Below are 21,418 nucleotides of genomic sequence, written 5' to 3'. Positions count from 1 at the left end.
TGAACGAAGCTCTGATACCAGTTGTTGGGGATTCGAAATAATCAAATCAAATCCGTACCCTTCCGGATCTTGTGTTTGAGAGTTGAGCAAGAAAGAAATTCATCACAAATCAAAGATAACAACTTGTAGGAAAGTAAACAAGAAAGAACACACCAGATTTAACAAGGTTCGGCAACGTGCCTACGTCCTCGAGAGCCACACCATACAATTCTTTGATTACTTGAAGAAGATTACAATGCTTGCAATTGGCCTCTCTCTCTCTCTAAGATTTTTAACCTCAAAGAGCCCTCAAAACCCTCTTTTTTTGTGCTATTTTTCTCTCTTAAACCCTAAAGAGACGTGTTTCTATTTATAACAAAACACAATCCCAAACAGATTAGGATTTTAAAACGAGTCTGCCACACCTTGGTGTGGCGCAGACCACACCTGTGGCAGACAGGACAGACTCTGTCACACCCTGGTGTGACGCAGACCACACCCATGGCAGACAGGACAGACTCTGCCACACCCTGGTGTGGCGCAAACCACACTCATGACAGACAGGACAGATTCTGCCACACCCTGGTGTGGCGTAAATCACACCCACGGCCTATCTTGAATTTTCGTGCAATTGTTGATTTTGATTATAGGTTTGGGTCTCTACTCTTAAGACCAACAATCTCCCACTTGGAGATCAAACCACCATCAATGAGCTCTCCCGAACTCCGCCTTCTTCGCAAGCTTCTTCTCCTACTTGAAAAATACATTCTTCAATCATCAATATCCCGGTGATCTCGCCGATCCTCATAGTGTAACGCCCCGCCCCTGAATCCCGGAGTCGGTACGCTACTAGATCTGATGGACTGGCCTCACAAACCACCACATGTCTTTTCAGCTTGTTTTGTCCTCACTCACGCGCTCCCTGGAAAACTTCCCAGGGGGTCACCCATCCTAGAATTTCTCCAGGCCAAGCACGCTTAACTTTGGAGTTTCTAAGAGTTGGGTTCCCGAAAAGAAGATGCATCTTGGTGGTATGAGTATTCCAATCAAATCTATCAATACTAATCACATCACCCTCTCAAGGGTTGGGGTATTACACGTAGTGTGGCTCCGCCTTCGTCTTCTACTTGTGAAGGTCAACTGAAGTTGCACACGACTCCAGTTTCACAATGGTGACTGTCTTCGTCAACATGTCCGCCGGATTTTGACTCACCAAAATCTTTATCAAATGCAACTTTTCCTCTTCAACTAGCGAGCATATAAAATGGTATTTGATATCGATGTGCTTCGTTCTGGCATGATATACTGGATTCTTGGTAAGATGTATAGCGCTCTGACTATCATAATAAAGAATTCATCTCCCTTGCTTCAGATCTAACTCTTCCAAGTACTCGTTCAACCATATCATCTCCTTGCTTGCTTCAGTCACCGTGACATACTCAGCTTCAGTTGTAGACAAAGTCACAATCTTCTGCAGACGTGAGACCCAGCTCACTGCTGTCGACGCTAAGGTATAAACATACCCCGTGGTGCTTCGCCTCGTATCATGATCACCGGCGAAGTCCGCATCCACGTATCCCTACAGCACCAACTCATTCCTTCTGAAACATAATGGCTTATTCGTTGTCCCTCTCAAGTATCGCATTATCCACTTCACGGCCTTTCAACGTTGCTTCCCTGGATTGCTTGCAAATCTGCTCATAACTCCCACTGCATGGGCGATGTCTGGCCTTGTGTAAACCATCGCGTACATGAGACTCCCAATGGCCGAAGAATATGACACCCTGCTCATATGCTCTCTATTTACATCTGTCTTAGGCGATTGCTCCTCAGATAACTTGAACTGACTTCCAAGGGGTGTGCTAACAATTTTAGCATTATGCATGTTGAACCTCTAAAGTACCTTCTCAATGTTTTCAGCTTGGCTCAATCTCAATGTCCCTTCAGCTTCATCCCTACTGATTCGCATTCCTAGAATCTGCTTCGCTGCACCCAGATCTTCATTGCAAACTCCTTTGCTAGATGCTTCTTCAAACTATTTATCTCCTCTAAACATGGTCCTGCTACCAACATGTCATCAACATATAATAACAAAATAATGAAGCTGGACTCGAACCTTTTGAAATAACAGCAATGATCTGAATTGCATCTTCTGTAGCCATTGATCTGCATGAAGTTATCAAACTTCCTTATACCACTATCTCGAAGCCTGTTTCAAACCATATAAACTCTTCTTGAGCTTGCACACCATCTCTTCCTTTCCTTCTTCAATGAAGCCAACAGGATGCTTTATGTAGATTTTTTCATCCAAGTCACCATGAAGAAAGACAGTCTTCACATCTAACTGCTCAAGAAAGAGGTCTTCTGCAGCTACCAAACTCAACACCACTCTGATGGTTGTGAATTTCACAACAGGGGAAAATATCTCCATGTAGTCCACTCCTTCCCGCTGTTGAAACCCTTTCACTACTAATCTGGCCTTGAATCTCTTGCTTCCATCACTCTCCTGCTTGACCCGGTAGACCAATTTGTTATGTAAGGCTTTCTTCTGTGTAGGTTGCTGGGCTAACTCCCATGTCTTATTAGTGAGTAGAGAATCCATCTCCTCCTGCATAGCATACTCCCACTGCTGAGATTCACTCACTTGCATGGCCTCTTCATAGCACTCCGGCTCACCGCTATCTATCAACAATAGGTAGTCAAGAGATGAAAGATATATGGGATTTGGTTTGGGTACCCTGGATTACCTCCTAAGCTCCACGCCCTGGGTAGTTTCTTCTGTACCTGGAGCCTTCTCCATTCTCTGATCAGAACAAACATCATCACCCCTATCTGGAAGTTCCTCTAAATCCATGTACTCGGATCCACCTATATTTATAGTACGGCTCCCACTGCTTTGGCTATCCTTAGCATTTTCCCTGTTCTTGTACATTACCTCCTCATTGAATATCACGTCCCTGCTTCTGATGATCTTCCTGTTCTTCTCATCCCAAAGACGATACCCGAACTCATCAATACTGTATCCAATGAATGTGCACTTTTGTGACTTAGCTTCTAGCTTGTCCCTGATGTGGTCACTGATATGAACATAAGCCACACAACCAAATATCCGTAAGTGTGAGAGATTTATCTTCTTTCCACTCCAAACATCCTCTGGAATCCTAAAATCCAATGGAACTGATGACCCATGATTAATAAGGTAGGCTGTCGTATGCATCACATCCGCCCAAAATGTCTTAGACAGACCTGCATGTAATCGCATGCTCCTGGCACGCTCTGTCAAGATCCTGTTCATCCTCTCCGCTATGTCGTTCTGCTGTGGCGTCCCTGGAGTAGTCCTCTCTAAGCGAATACCATTCGTAGCACAGAACCTCTTGAACTCCTCCAGCTCGTATTCTCCACTATTGTCTGATCTCAGACATTTCACCTTTAGATCTGTCTCGTTCTCCACCATGGCCTTCTACTTCTTAAAGATTCCAAACACCACTGACTTGTGCTTCATGAAGTAGATCCACACCTTCCTCGAGTGATCGTCGATGAAGGTGACATAATATCTCGAACCGCCAAAAGAAGACACACTGGCTGAACCCCATACATCTGTATGAATCAACTCTAGCTTTTGAGCCTTAGGTGGCCTTTCACCCTTCTGAAAACTAACCCTCTTCTGCTTCCTAAAGATGCAGTCTTCACAAACCCCGACTCCCACGAAGTCGATCCTGGTTAGCTTTCCCTGTGAATGTAAGATCTTCATCACCTTCTCGCTCATGTTCCCTAGCCTGTTGTGTCACAAATCTGTACTCTCTTTGTCAGCTGTAATTACGAGGGTGTCACTCGCATGTAAGTTGAGGTAGAGAGTCCCTAATTTGTTACCTTAAGAAACTATCATCGTACCGTTAGAGATTCTCCACGAATCCCCTGTGAATGTCGAAACATACCCTTCTGCTCCAAGCTGTCCCACCGAAACAAGATTCTTCTTCAGCTTCGGCACGTGTCTCACGTTCTTCAAGGTCCACTTAGAGCTCTTCATCTGAATCTGCACCTCACCCTTTCCAACAATATTACAAGGCTCGTTATTCTCTAAATACACTTTTCCAAAGTCCCCTGCTACATAATTCTGAAAATAGCTTCCTGTTAGCAGTGGCATGGAAAAAGGCTCCTGAATCGATGATCCAAGAATCCGAATCACTGTCCATAGCAAAGATCAAGGCATCCTGCACGATATGAGCCTCCTGCTCACCCGCATCCTTATTTGGACTTTTGCAGACCGAAGACATATGACCCTTCTGGCCGCAGTTCCAACATTTCCATTTGATAGGGCTAACCTTCGAGTTTGGCATCTTCTTCACTAATTTCGACCGATTCCTGTTCTGGTTTCATTTATTCTTGCTTCTGCCTCTCTGCTCGAAGTTTAGAGCTGAACCTGAACGTTCTGATTCGGACGATTTCCTTCTAACCTCGTCGGATAGAATCATGCTAACAACCTCACTCAGCTTCAACTTATCCTTCCCTGCTGAATTGCTGATTGCCGTCACACAACCTGCCAACTATCCGACAACTGCGATAGAATCAATAGGGCTTGCACTTCGTCATCAAACGTGATGTCCACGGAGATAAGCTGATCAACAATCGTGTTGAATTCGCTAAGGTGTATCGTGAAGGACCGTCCTTCTACCATCTTGAGGTTGAAAAGAGTTTTGACGAGATGCACCTTGTTTGCTGCCGATGGTTGCTCGTACATCTTCGTGAGCGCTTCCATAAGCCTCACCGTCGTCTTCTCCTTCAGAATATTGTGGGCTACTGATTTGACGAGCGACAAACGGATTTGCCCTAGAGCCTTCCTATCTAGTATCTTCCAATCACCATCTGACTCCTCCTTCTTCTTTCCCTTTTCCTTGCCCATCAACGGGCGATACAAGTTCTTCTGGTACAGATAGTCCTTCATCTGCGACTTTCAGTAGGCGAAATCTGAACCGTCAAACTTCTCGATCTTTGATTTGTTTTCCTTTGCCATGACTTTCACACAAATTGCTGAACGAAGCTCTGATTTCAGTTGTTGGGGATTTGAAATAATCAAATCAAATCCGTACCCTTCTGGATCTTGTGTTTGAGAGTTGAGCAAGAAAGAAATTCACCACAAATCAAAGATAAAAACTTGTAGGAAAGTAAACAAGAAAGAACACACCGGATTTAACGAGGTTCGGCAACGTGCCTACGTCCTCGGGAGCCACACCACACAATTCTTTGATTACTTGAAGAAGATTACAATGCTTACAATTGGCCTCTCTCTCTCTAAGATTTCTAACCTCAAATAGCCCTCAAAACCCTCTTTTTTCGTGCTCTTTTTTCTCTCTTAAACCCTAAAAGGACGTGTTTCTATTTATAACAAAACACAATCCCAAACAGATTAGGATTCTAAAACGAGTCTGTCACACCCTGGTGTGGCGCAGACCACACCCATGGCAGACAGGGCAGACTCTGCCACTCCCTGGTGTGACGCAGACCTCACCCATGACAGACAGGGCAGATTCTGTCACACCTTGGTGTGACGCAGATCACACCCATGACAGATAGGGCAGATTCTGCCACACCCTGGTGTGACGCAGCCCACACCCATTGCCTGTCTTGAATTTTTATGCAATTGTTGATTTTGATTCTAGGTTTGGGTCTCCACTCTCAAGACCAACGCCGGCCACGTTATTGATGTTTAGTATGATAGATGGTTCTTCTGATAACAAGAGAATCTTGATCAGCTGACACTTATACTTACAAAGTCGTGTTTCAATCCTTATCTCATCAAGAGAACTCAATCCTTGTAAGAAAAGCCCTACAAATGTGATAAATAGTAATACTCAAATTAAGCCATTTTTTATTTATGTTTTTGTGTAATCTTCAAATAACCTTGTCCGTCTGCCTCTATATATATCTTTCTTTCATTTTATTTATGTTTGACTTTTATATTATTAATAAAAAGTACAATAGGCAATCTTGTTATATTTATCACTCTCAAGTTGATAGACATTGTAGAAATAACATCATATATATATGGAAAAAGTGCTACATAAGGTACGTCTATAACATTTTATCTATCTTGATTCTTGATTATACGGAGCATTTTCAAACAAGAAATAGTGAAATACCCGTATCAAGAAAAAGAACGATATATAGCCAAATCTAAATAAGTATCCGAACTCTCGTATTTACACGTATTACTATCGGCGCATGAAGGGCTGAAAACACCTTGGTTTCGGAGCAAGTGGATGAGGGGGCCGGGGAAGGAGAATTGAAATAATTTGTCGTGATATGTTTAGTTTGTTACGGAAATTTGGATTTGTTGAAAGAAAGGAGTCAGCGTATTGATTGGACGGCTGAGAGCAGGGGGGTCAGAAGTCATGGACGGTTGTAAAAGCAGGGGAAATGTGGTCTTTTGGCGGCTGATTTGAGTTCAGGGATGGAGAGCATGTGAAGGGACGCAGGAGACATGTGAAGACATCAGCCCCCACAGACTTCCGCCCCTTTTACTTCTAACCAACTGGAAAGGGACCATTCTTTTGTCCTCATCCACTTCTCTCTCTCTCTCTCTCTGGGTTTTTTTCTCCCCTTTTTCTTTGAGATATTGGATGGTCCCTCCCCTATTCATAATTTTTATGCAGTCTAACAAGTAATGGTTAATTACAAGAGACGTGATTTATGAGTCTAAGCAACGGGTTAAAATATATATAACCGGGCCTTTCCGCAACATATTGACATCCTATCTTATGACATCACATAACATATGAATTCATTCTGATATTTGAGCGGCTACCCTATAGTACATAGATAATAGGGTGTGCGTCATGTAATTGTATCGCTTTGTCTCTTTTTATCTCAAATTGTGGATTTAATTATTTATTTCAATTTGGATTTTTAGATAGCATGCAATCTTCTTAATATTTATTCTTCACTTCGAAGGCACAACAAAAAAAATTGTACAATTTGCACAAGAAGTCTTACTTGTGTGCATGCGACAACAGTCACAAAAGCTCTCTCGTTATAGCGAATCAAACAAGGTAGTAGAATCCTACTGGTCTTTTATTGAAGATCAACCAGGATCAGGAATGGACGCCTAGTCGTTAGAACAAAAATTGTTCATGTATTATTCACGGATTTAAGCTTGAATATATACTAACTAATATTATCAGTACTTTATTTACGTTAAATAAATAATATTAGTACTAACTTTTGCATTTCTCCGGCCCAGTCCAATCTATAGTCTTAGCAATTGAAAAGCCCGTTAAGTCGATTAAAAAGTCCGGGTCCCGGAGATCCCTGCTCTTTCTTTTGTATTATCAGCAGTAAATGAGTTTAAGCTGTTATTTTTTAATTTTTTATTGTTTTTATCTTTATTTTTATTTTTATTTTTTGTCGATGAAAAGTTTTATTCTTTCTATTGAGCAGCATCCACAACTCACGTTTTTTTTTAATGGCAACCCATACAATCCTTAGTTACACATAGGTTAATCCGTCTTGGTTGGTCGTTTTTCTACTAGTGGTTTTTATATGATATACAATAACATGCAGCTACGCGTCATAGCAAACATGACCTATTCCCAACTACAAATAATCAATCTAATATTTAAACTTAGAGTTGGGAAATTTTTTTTGGTGAATCAATATTGTAAGCACATGAGCCTGGATAATCTTGACCAAGCTCTTCAGGGACCCTACTTTTTTCCTTGTGAATTTGATAATTCCTCTATCGCCAAAGCATCTGCACAGTGGCAACGTGTGCGGATCTTCTAACTAGATGAACACAACGAATCTGCATAGACAACGCACTATCCAGTTCATATCCCTACTCCTGAAAAGTAAATGTGATTAATTAATTATGACATTTCAGAAGACTGGACACAGAACAGACGAGATACATAACTTGGCGCCTCCGTATGAGCCAATCTATCCCTGGATAGAAGTCCGGTTAACCCACCAGTGGTGGAAGATCCCATGGATGCTATGTAGCCGAGTTCTCTCCCATGGTTGCCGCTTTAGACCAAGTTAAGTTATAACGAACCCTGTGGATGATTGAGTTATATGCACAAATGAAGCGGGAGATGTTAAGATTATTCATATGCGAGTATAGTCTCACACTGGAAAAGATAAAAAGAACATGATGAGTTTAAATAGGAGTTAGGATTAATATTGCTTAGAAGTTTTAATTTGTTAGGTTAAAATTGATTCATAATCTCTGTTTAAGGCCAATCAACTCTAGAACGGGCTTAAACAGAGACCGGTGGAAGTTAGGTCCACTGGTTTGGATTTTTGGCTAGCAGGTTAAAATTTGATGGGTCCATTTGACTGAATAACTCCTAACCGATTGGTGTTTTGGTCTCCTGCATGTCCTTATTAATGTCTCAGTCCTCACCAGCAATTAATAGAAAATTTATCAAAATGCATTACAATACTTTGAATTTCTTTTTAATATGTCGGTTCGGGTTTGGGTGTGATGAGTTAAACCCGATAGGAAACCGGCTGCAATTAGGAAATTTGAACTGCTACAAAAATGCAATAATAAGTAGGGGAAAATGTGTCTAGGCCCCAAAAGCAGAAACTTTATGTGCTGCAGCCCCTCCTAGTTTCCCCCATGTGGTTCAGCCCCTTGAAGTGTGATATTTTGTGCTGCAGTCCCTTTTTATCAATTATTACATGCCAGCTAAGCTAAAATCCCCAAAATATCCTTATCCTCTCCCCTCAATCCCTCAAACCCAGTTCTCTCTCTCTCCTCTCTCTTTAAAACTAATGACTTTCTCAAGCTCGTCACCCTGGTCCTCGCCCTCCTCGCCGTCGCAGCCTCCGCCCAGGCCCCCAAGCCTCCCCTGAGTTCGTCGCCGCCTCCCCTCCTCTCCTCCGCCCGACCTCGTCGCCGTAGCATGCTGCCGCTCCCCGCCTCGCCCTCGACTACGCCGGAGTTCGTTGATGCCTCTCTCCACCTCGCCCTCGAGTTCAGCCTTAAGTTCAGCCTCCAAGACTCCACTTTGAATTCTGCCACCTCGATCTCATCGATTCCCTTCTCCTAAATCCTTCACCTAGATCTAAGCGCTCCAAAAGAATTCGCCATCGCAACGGAGATCTAAATCTTCAATCTTTTAGAGGTCAGTCCTGTGAGAAATGGCGAATCTTTTCTTTCCTTGAGAAAAGATTTCTTTTTTAATTGAATCCACACTCATTTTCATTAAATTCTGGTTCTTGTACGCGTTGGCTATTAATGTATAAAAAAACATGAGAATTTCTAGAGCGATCGAGGATGTGGAAGTGAGCTAGAAGGCGTTAAAACTAGAACTAACACGCCGCGTGTTAGAACTAACACGCTCAGCGTTTTGGAGAGATGTTAGAACTAACAAGTTACTGCTATCACTATTTTACAGCATAAATAAGTTCATGACTGCCAGTAAATTGTACTATGTATTTCTTCTGGTGGCTGATTCTATTGTAATATGAATCTTAGATTATTGTAGTTATCTCCAACTTTTCCCCATTAATTATACCTGATAATTTTATGCATATGTAAATTTGTTGCACTTATATTACTTTATAGCTTATACTCTATAACTGTCAGTAAATTGTTCCTCTGGTTTCCTGATTCTATGGCACTATTAATCACTTAAACTCTATACCTTATTTTTTTCTACCATGCAATCATAATTTGTTATGCTTTTTCCTTGCAAATTGTTGTTACATTTTTACCTAGCTGATAAATAAACTATGCATTTTATTAGCATATAGGTAGAAGATTTCATATGCATAACTAGCTGATAAATAAACTTGTTAGTTCTAATTTATACCACGTTAGTTCTAATTTATACCAAGTTAGTTCTAATTTATATCAAGTTAGTTATATTTTATACCACGTTAGTTCTAATTAATACCAAGTTAGTTCTAATTTATACCAAGTTAGTTCTAATTTATACCACGTTAGTTCTATTTTATACCACGTTAGTTCTAATTTATACCCAAGTTAGTTCTAATTTTAACCACATTAGTTCTAATTTATACCAAGCTAGTTCTATTTTATACCAAGTTAGTTCTAATTTTAACCATGTTAGTTCTAATTTATACCACATTAGTTCTAATTTATACCAAGTTAGTTCTAATTTATACAATGTTAGTTCTATTTTATACCAAGTTAGTTCTAATTTATACCACGTTAGTTATAATTTATACCACGTTAGTTCTAATTTATACTAAGTTAGTTCTATTTTATACCACATTAATTCTATTTTATACCACGTTAGTACTAATTTATACCAAATTAGTTCTATTTTATACCACATTAGTTCTATTTTATACCACGTTAGTTCTAATTTATACCACGTTAGTTCTAATTTATACCACGCTGGTTCTATTTTATACCAAGTTAGTTCTAATTTATACAAAGTTAGTTCTATTTTATAACAAGTTAGTTCTAATTTTAACCACATTAGTTCTAATTTATACCACGTTAGTTATAATTTATACCAAGTTAATTCTAATTTATACCACGTTAGTTCTATTTTATACCAAGTTAGTTCTAATTTATACCACACTGGTTCTATTTTATACCAAGTTAGTTCTAATTTATACAAAGTTAGTTCTATTTTATAACAAGTTAGTTCTAAATTTAACCACATTAGTTCTAATTTATACCACGTTGGTTCTAATTTATACCAAGTTAATTCTAAGTTATACCATGTTAGTTCTATTTTATACCAAGTTAGTTCTAATTTATACCACGTTAGTTCTAATTTATACCTAGTTAGTTCTAATTTATACCACATTAGTTCTATTTTATACCACGTTAGTTCTAATTTATACCTAGTTAGTTCTAATTTATACCACGTTAGTTCTAATTTATACCACGTAAGTTCTATTTTATACCACGTTAGTTCTAATTTATACTAAGTTAGTTCTAATTTATACCACGTTAGTTCTATTTTATACCACATTAATTCTAATTTATACCAAGTTAGTTCTATTTTATACCACGTTACTTTTAATTTATACCAAGTTAGTTTTAATTTATACCAAGTTAGTTCTATTTTATAACAAATTAGTTCTAATTTTAACCATATTAGTTCTAATTTATACCAAACTAGTTCTATTTTATACCAAGTTAGTTCTAATTTTAACCACGTTAGTTCTAATTTATACCACGTTAGTTCTATTTTATACCACGTTAGTTCTAATTTATACCAAGTTAGTTCCATTTTATACCACGTTAGTTTTATTTTATACCAAGTTAGTTCTAATTTATACCACGTTAGTTCTAATGTATACCAAGTTAGTTTTAATTTATACCACGTTAGTTCTAATTTATACCACGTTAGTTCTAGTTTATACCAAGTTAGTTTTAATTTATACCATGTTAGTTTTATTTTATACCACGTTAGTTCTAATTTATACCACGTTAGTTTTATTTTATACCATGTTAGTTCTAATTTATACTACGTTAGTTCTAATTTATACCAAATTAGTTCTATTTTATACCATATTAGTTCTAATTTATACCAAGTTAGTTTTAATTTATACCAAGTTAGTTCAAATTTTAACCACGTTAGTTCAAATTTATACCAAGTTAGTTCTAATTTATATCACGTTAGTTCTATTTTATACCACGTTAATTCTAATTTATACCAAGTTAGTTCTATTTTATAACAAGTTAGTTCTATTTTATACCACGTTAATTCTAATTTATACCAAGTTAGTTCTATTTTATAACAAGTTAGTTCTATTTTATAACAAGTTAGTTCTATTTTATAACAAGTTAGTTCTAATTTTAACCAAGTTAGTTCTTTTATCTTATTTTCGAATACAAAGAAACCTGCAACAAAGATTAGTATTTGTACTGGATGAAGATTCTGAAGGTACACAAGCACTCTGTTTTTATTCTTCATGAAGAGAAGGGATGGGTAGTAAAAATTTGTCACCCACATTAATGCGCCACTAAACCATTTTCTCCCTCCACCGTCCGTGTGCAGCATTTTGCTTCCATGAATAAAATTAACTGATACAGTAACTAAAATGAACAATCATGACTAAAATCTCAACGATTACTGAAATAAAAATAAGGAATAATTTATCCTGGAAGGGGGCGGGGATAAATATCCCAGAATGAGAAGCTCTCATGAGAGGCTCTCACTCAAGTTCTTCAATCCTTGGAGTGTACCCTTGATCCCTCAACTCCCAGCCAAGTACTTCCAGCATCGCATCCAACCGTCGATCACAGCCCTCGGCAGTCAAGAATCTCCTCACCCTCCCACCTTCTGCCTCGACCTAATTTTAACCACATTAGTTTTAATTTATACCAAGTTAGTTCTATTTTATACCAAGTTAGTTCTAATTTTCACCACGTTAGTTCCAATTTATACCACATTAGTTCTAATTTATACCACGTTAGTTCTATTTTATACCAAGTTAGTTCTAATTTATACCACGTTAGTTCTAATTTATACCAAGTTAGTTCTATTTTATATCACGTTAGTTCTAATTTATACCAAGTTAGTTCTGATTTATACGAAGTTAGTTCTACTTTATAACAAGTTAGTTCTAATTTTAACCACGTTAGTTCTAATTTATACCACGTTAGTTCTAATTTATACCAAGTTAGTTCTAATTTATACCATGTTAGTTCTATTTTATACCAAGTTAGTTCAAATACTCAGAAAATTTTTACTGCTATACCACAAGCATGGTTCATACAACATTTAACTACATATTCACTTGCTAAAATCCAATTTCAAACACCATCAATAGTTTCCAACGGAAGCTATTGAGTCTTCACTGGCTCAAGGGCTTCAATCATGGCAACGCTGTTTCCTCTGATAACCTGCAACAAGGGTATGAAATAATCCAGAGTATGATACAATGGCATGATTAACTAAAACATGAGATCATCAAACTTAAGATTAGTATTTACCACCATTCCAATATCATTCTTCTCGTTGCCATTGACTTCCAAACCTCCATGTTCCTTACGTGCATCAAATTATAATAAACAAAGTCCATGATTTCTTACAATTTTATGCCAAAAATAAATAAAATTTGCTAGCAGTTTTACACACACACTTATACACACGGTTGTATGCTCAAAAATATGAAACGTCAAATTTGGTAATATAGCATTATTTGAGACACAATGGAAACGATGCAAAAGGACCTATAAGACATAAAGGACACAAGTGACCTATTATACGGGTTATGGAGCCAACTTATATGCAAATCAAAATAAAAAGGACAGCTATCAAGATTGTTTAATCTATGACATTACTCATGGGAACTTATATGCAAATCAAATTATTTAAGTGTTTTGCTTCCTTGAGGACATCGCACGCGGCATTTCACGGCTTGAGCATGACTCCAGCTTTCCAATTAGTTTTAACTCATGTTAGGTCTAACTCATGTTAGGTCTAACTGGGTTTATGTTAGTTCTAACTTAGTTCCTGTTAGTTCTAACCCAGTTCTTTTTAGTTCTAAATTAGAACTAACTATTTAGAACTAACATGAACTGAGTTAGAACTAACATGAACACGAAATCCAAGCGAAGATAAGAATACCCACATCAAATTTTAGCATCAAATTTCTGCAAGTTAAGGCATTCAACATTTCTTCAGGGAGAATACTCCATGATAAAATCCAAGCAAAGATAAGAATACCGACATCAAATTTATCAAAAAAGCTTCGTCATCTCCTTCCTCAGCTCCAGCACCAAGATCAGCTCTTAAAATTTTAAACCCAACAGGCATCTCTCCGCCATATTGACTAACAATCTCCTTAACAAGCAGTGGCTTCTCATCAAATTCCAAAGAAAAGAGTGGCCTTGTGCCTGCAGCCCCTTCATTTTCACTTTTCTTGGGCATCATACACTCTTTTCTCTTGGTCATCCTCCTCCGGCCTACCATACTATTGAGTTCAAAAGTGGCAGGCGCAGCCAAAGCATCAACCACTAATAACTCGTGAGAATATACCCAGCGAGCACTAGAAAAATCTGCGGCAATACAGTAACGCTTCAATCCAAGTCGTTAAACTCTAAGGGTGGGAGCTGAATCTCTGAGGGTCAGGTGGAGAGGAGGCGCAGCGAACTCGAGTGCGGCGAGCGGAGAGGCGGTTAGCTGTGACTTTACCGGCGTAGTCGAGGGCGAGGCGGGGAGTGCGGCGAGCTATACGCAACGAAGGTCGGGACGGGAGGAGGAGGAGGGGAGGCGGCGACGACTTGGGGGAGACTTGGGTGTCTGGGCGAGCGGCGACAGCGAAGAAGGGCGGAGGCCAGGGCGACGAAGCCTTGAGAAAGCTCATTGCTTTTTGAGAGAGAGAGGAAGAAGAGAGAGAGAGAGAGAGAGAGAGAGAGAGAGAGAGAGAGAGAGAACTGTGTTTGAGGGATTGAGGAGAACGGATAAGGTTATTTTAGGGATTTTAGCTTAGTTGGCATGTAATAATTGCTAAAAAGGGGCTGCAGTACAAAATGTCATACTTCAAGGGACTGAACCACATGGGGGAAACTAGGAGTGGCTGTAGCACATGAAGTTTATGTTTTTGGGGCCTGGACACATTTTTCCCTAATAAGTAACTATTTAGATGTTCATTTTGTATAATCTTTTTTTTTCTTATATACTAGTATTTAATCCTGTGCAAAGCACGACTTTAATTTAACCTCTCGATTTTCCTCTTTATTAAACATTTATAAGCGGCTAAGTGCGGATTGTATATATGCCCCATCATTAATTGAGCTATAAGTATGTGCTACTAATATTTGTCCAGTTAATGTATCACATTTCTTTATTTTTGCATATATTATCTTGTAAAGCCTAAAATATTAAGTTTTCATTCAAAATACCTACAAATGAGAAAAATAATACGAATCAAGATAGATAATCATACAAATCAGATCAAATTATAAAGAATAAGACAACAGTCCTTAACAAATTAATTTGGGATAGAGATTAGTACAATGCCCAGCCTGAGATCCAATTATACCAAATAGCATATTAGCAAATGAAAACCTTTATATATTTTCTCCATGTTTTCGCGAAAACTACAAATTCTCATTTTTGTTTGTGAATAAAACAAAATACATGTTCATTGGACACAAAGTTACATCCAAGAATTACTAATACTTGAGCAAAAACTTTTGCCTGCGAATCTTCTCATGCAAAAGAATAAAAAAATTTAAAATAAAATAATAAAAAATCATACTGGGAAATCAAGCATTCTATGCTATTCAACCGAAGCCTAGAATATAAACAATTAACAATTATATATCTATTTTTAATGACCGAAAGTTTATTTGAAGGGATGAAAAGATAAGATGTTTCAATTTGCATATCTACACACGGGCAGTCATCTCATATCTTTTAAATAACTAGTTGAGATGCATGTGTAATGCACGCGGTTGAATATTATAATTATTTAAATTGATAAAAATAGAATAAAAATAAAAATAAAAAAAAGTTTTTTTGTGATTGATTATCAACTCAATAATCTCTCTCCCAAATAAAATATTGTCATTATTTCCTTCAACCCAAACTATGGTCACGTGATCTACTATTTGTGAGTTATAAACACATTGATCTAGTACAACATCTCTCTTTTTTAGTATCTTGAAGTCTTCAAAAGATGGGTGATCATTCAATTCTCAAAGAAATTTTGCATATGAATTTACTTACAATACGTTCATTAAACTTTTAGTTGTGGTTTGACTCATATTTAAAATTAGCCTAAGGGAGGTTAATAGGGTATATGCTAATCTAATTCGATATTAATGTCAAATTAAAACTTATTAACAATTATCCTAGCAATTATGATATATAACAAAATATATGTAAGGATATGTAATTAAAACAAGGATGATATAAACATGAAACAATGGCGATATAGAAAGCAATAAACAATGAGCACAAATAATACGCCAAGTCAAACCAAACGCACAATATGATCATGGAGTTCGGTCACCCTCGACCTACGTCTCCGCTTCTTACTCACGAGGAGAATCTCCACTATCACAACCGGTTTTCAACGTTCACCGAAAACGTTTACAAGTCACACAATCGATTTTTTAGCTCACCGAAAACTTTTACAACTCTCACAAATATAATCACACAATACACCCTCTAAGTGTTGGCCTAGCCCGTGTCGCCTTCCTCGAGTACTCAGATTTATAACATATCTCTAGGCTTTACTTCCGACACCACTCCTCTTGGAATCGACCCTGATAATCATATTTTATTATAATTTTATACCCTCATTATCTATTTTTTATGAATAAATATACCACTAATAATTGTTTTTATATTTTAATTGCAGGTTAGAATAAATCTCAAACTCTCATCTCTCAACAAAGGCCCCTTGATTTAACATCAAATCCCAAAGTAAAAAACAAAAGAATGAAGCCCATGAAGCCAAATAATTTCTTTTAATATTTAATGAAGCATTGAAGTCCAAAATGTTAAGAAAATGTCCAAAAGTCCAAGCCCAAGAAAAATAAATATACCATTAGGCTGTGTTTGGCAAAGGAATAAGGAAGAAGGATTAAAGAGAATGGTTAACTTAGTTAATCCATTGTGAAGGGTTAAAAATATTCTAATTCCATTTGGATTCGCTAGTTAAGACAATGGGATAAATATTTTGTGTTTTGCAAATGAAGAAGGGAAAAGGAGATTAATCTCATTATTTTTTTAAAAAATACCACTTTCGCCCTTACTTATAACTAATTGCCTCATTAATATCTTTTTCGCGTTATTTACCTTTTGAGCAATTTCAAAGATTTGAAGCGCTAATATGTAATTCAGTTGAGATACGAGGGATAAATAATTTTTTTGAAATAACGCTAAAATGAAAATTTGGTATTATTCAATAAATGATTGTTCAGATGGTAAATAAAAATAAATTATCATTTTCGTATTATTTCAAAAGCTAAAGAGAGAAAATGAGCTAACAAAATATTATATGGCTTCTTATCTATCAATAAACCTGGCAAAAAAGATTTGATTATTCAAGAAAAAAAGTTGATTATTCAAGGAAAAAGCAATATACTCAATAGCTCTACATAAAATTATAAGTTTTGCTCATATAAAGATAGTAAAAGACATAATTCAACCTGTTTACACTTTAATTTTTGACAACTACATATTTCAATTATTCCAAAGCTGTAAAGCAATCCTGTTGCGAAGCTGCTCACCCCTTAAACTTTTATCTGCACCAACCATGTATTGAGGGTCTTCTTCTTCCTCCTCATCTTCATCCTCATTCATCTATAATCCATTGAGCATATTAAAGTATTTATTATTTCCCTGATGCCTTGCAATAAAATTATGAAGAACACAACAAGCTACAACGATTTTAACTTGAGTTTTATAAGGAAATGGAGCATCAACTTTCAAAATTTTGAATCTTTGCTTTAAAATTCCCCATGCTTTTTCCACTGCATTACGTAGTTGTGCATGTCTATGATTATATTTGTCTTTCGTATCTCGATAGGCTCTGGTTGTCCTATTTGCAAAATCTCCAAGATGATAGCGTGATCCACGATATGGGGCGATAAATTTTGAAGTATTAGCATATCCCGAGTCAACTAAGTAAAAGCGACCTACATATTTAAAATTATCAAACTTTAGTACTAATTGATTCTAAATAAATCAAAAAGAAAAATATTAAAATTTACCTTCAGGAATATTAAATTTACCATGATACGAGTTGTCGTGCGAGAACCTTTGATCGCGAAATTATCAAAGGTGTGTTGAGAAGAAAACAGTAAGAACACAAGTATAACTCAGTTTTGGCGAAGGAAAATATATTCTCTAGATTATGAGTATGCAATTTACAATCTCTCACAATCTCACTCTAGAATTAAGGAACAAGCTCTCCAAATCTCAATTATAATTTAATCTCTCTTGATTAAACTCTCTGATCTAAAAAGATTGCTTAGAAACCCTAAAACAATCACTTATATTGGTGTACAAACGTGAATGATAATCTGGTAAATAACCAAGCCCAAAACCAACAGGAAAACGCGTGAACAGAAACCCAAACGAACCAGGAAACCTTCGATGAGTCGACTCAAAACTGTTATGAGTCGACTTATGACCTCATATGAGTCGACTCATAACTGATGAGTCGACTGGTCAGAGACTTTTGCTAACATGGCTGGGTTTCGTGAGTCGACTCATAATAGTCATGAGTCGAGTCAACCTGATGAGTCGACTCATGTACATGTATGAGTCGACTCACGAGCTGAAAACTAAATTCTTCTAATCTGCTGCTCGTCGTCTCGTTCCACGCTTCCACCTGCATTCCACTACTGTTTTACACCTCTATTCTCATGCTATTATGAGAATCATCTATCCTTAAGCTCCCATGAGGATCACTAAGTTCCGAAGAGAAGATACACCCTTATCATACCATCTTCTAGTGTTGCACGAAGTACTAACATATCAGATGTTGATCCCTCCCATCCAGCAGCAACATAAAGAAAAGTATGATCAAAGGAGCATGCTGCCATTACATTTTGAGATATGAAATTCTTTCGATTACGATACCTGTTGTGTTTCTTTTTCTTCACAATTACTGGAATATGAGATCCATCAATCGCTCCCAATGCTTTCTGCAAATATAAAAATATATAAAGTTCTAACGTACAAAAACATACACACATACACATTTAAAAAGATTTAAAAAAATATATGTTGAGAGCTATACCTTGAAATATGGGAAGAAATTAGGATTCTCTCGAATCTTAGGATGAACGTCTACGTCAGCTGTGGGAAGTTGGATATAATCTTGTTTCAAAGATAATATAGCATTAAGCACATTATTAAAATGCCTACTAATAGTCTCTCCTGAATGTTTCAAAGATAATATAGCATTAAGCACATTATTAAAATGCCTACTAATAGTCTCTCCTGAATGTTGAAATACCTCAGCTAATACTCGATTTGAGAGGGCATGCGAAATTCTATATAAAAATATACATAGTTGTTCATTGCAGCTTAAATATCCAGTTGGCCTTAAAGCATTCTTCTCAAGTAGACATTTTTAAGCAAAAAAATTGCCTCAGAACTCATTCGGAAGCAAGAATATAAATGATCAGGATGTCCAGCCAACATATCTTCTACAAGCATATGACCAGAGAATGGTCTAGTTCGACATGGTCGAGGTACTTGCTTCATCACATTTGATTGATTAATGATACTTTTAATCATCTCGTTCCACATGAACTCATCCTCATCTTCATCATTCAAAAGCAGTGCTTCTATAAGATCATCTTCGTCATCAAGTGCTTCAATATCATCAACACTAAGATCACTTGCAATATCTTCAAATAAATTCTGTTTGTGGAAAATTTTGAAGTAAAAGAAATGAAAAAAAAATTTGATTTGTATTCCTTTAATCTCTGTTATAATTTGGATTCCGATTTCAAAAGAGAGGAGAATGAATTTGATTCTCCCCTTTGTTTAAAACTGAGTTCTTCTTAGTAGCGATGGAGTGCCTCCTTCGATTGTTCGCGTCGAATTTGCTCTCCGTTGACGATCCGACTGTCTTGATTCACTGGAACGATGTCTTCTCCTCACGATTTGACGTTGTGGAGAACTTGCATGGCAAGTTTAAAACTCTTGATGAGTTGATAACTCTGATTGAGTTTGAACTCTTGAAAAAAAGTTGATTTGAACCGAAAGTTCGGTTGATAAGCCAAAGATAAAAGTCGTTGCTTAAGGGTGCTTAAAGATCTACTTGTTGCCAAGTTTCTCTCCAGCCGATCTCCTCAAAAGCCTACCCAAGGATCTCTTCTGTTGCTGCCAAACCGAGAGCCAAATCCCCTCTGCTCGAACCCCTGAACTGAATTGATTTTTAGTTATTTATAGAGGATTAAGGGGGTGTAACCGCCCTTTAAATCTCTCCTAAGTGGGGTGTAACCGCCCTGAAATCGTGAGAAACAGTTTTGGAACTGTTCAGGGGTGTGATCCCCCTAAAATATCTCTATAATGGGGTGTAACCGACCCCATTAAGTGGAGATACGGTTTTAAAAACCGTTCAGGTTCTGTTTGAACCAGTCAGACATAAAAAACGCGGGTCTGACCCCAGCGTTTTGATGTTGCAACGCAGGTCCGACCCTGGCATTTTGATATTGTAACGTGGGTCTAACTCCAGCGTTTTAATGTTGACACACAGGGAGGACCTCCGCGTTTTGGTGTTGCAATGCAGATCCGACCCCTGCGTTTTGTTGTTGATACACGGGGAGGACCTTCGCGTTTTGGTGCTGATACGCAGGGAGGACCTCTGCGTTTTGGTCTAAGAGCACGGTGATGAGTTCCGCGTCTTACTTTGAAGAGATTATCAACAAGTAATCTCTTTTGTCGTAGCGTTGCAAAGATCATTGTCTTGTAATCTTCATCTTGGCTCCTTGAGAATATGAGAGTCGTCAGATTGTAACTCCCGATGTTTGATTGTGAAGGCTGTTGATTAGAGCTTTCATAGGTTGTTGTGAAGGTCGTCAGATTGTAACCTTCATCGATCTATGTGAAAATCTTCAAATTATAGTCTTTTGGAAGTCGTCAGATTGTAACTTCCATCATCGGTATTTGATGGGGGATAAGCTATCTATTGTGATTTTTAGACAGCCTACAAATTCATCTTCAACCAAAATAAAAACAAAAAAATTAGACAATTTGTTGTGAAGAATGGAGCTTATAATCACATATAAAAATAAAAACAGAGGCCTAGGATATTCCTATTAAGAAGCTTCAGGCATGCAGAGGCCTAGGATTTGCATATTTCTCAACATAAGCCTGAAAATTGAACATATAAAAGGAGCCATATATGAGGTAATGAAAAAATATCTTTGGGATCAAAACAGTTCACAGTAGAGGTGACCAATATTAACTAGCAACTACCATCAAACTTAAGAATATCCAGGCTATTTTCATAAACAAACACTAATTTTACTATACAATAATTGTAAATTAAATAAGCATAGAAAGTCTGAGGTGCTGTTCTTGATCTATTATGGGCCTTACTCTATTTTTTAATAACAAAAGTCAATTGATTTTGCCCATGTTGATTTCTTCTTCAGGGAACTGCAATCAACCCGTTTGACCTGAAAGACAAAATGTACCCTTTGGTGTATGGAGGCAATGTACCAAATACATCTGCAGGGTATGATGGGTCAACCTCCAGGTAAATCCAGTAACTGTTTCTCAAAATTCTGAAAATTTAGTATTTGGTCTCTATCATTGCTTCGGTGAATAATATTTGATTATTGGTAATAATATTTGATTATTGGTAATAATAATGTAATGCATATACTTAAACATAACCGCAGTGAAGGGAACGATTGTTCTTTGCGATACATCATCTGATGATTCTGGGTCCTTGCTTGCTGGCGCTACTGGTGCAGTGATGCAGGGAACATACACAGAGTGCACATTCTCATTTCCATCGCTGA

The sequence above is a fragment of the Asparagus officinalis genome, chromosome 6 (genome assembly GCF_001876935.1).
Source record: "Asparagus officinalis chromosome 6, Aspof.V1, whole genome shotgun sequence".
Classification (NCBI taxonomy): Eukaryota; Viridiplantae; Streptophyta; class Magnoliopsida; order Asparagales; family Asparagaceae; genus Asparagus; species Asparagus officinalis.
Note: the sequence above shows the minus strand (reverse complement) of the source record.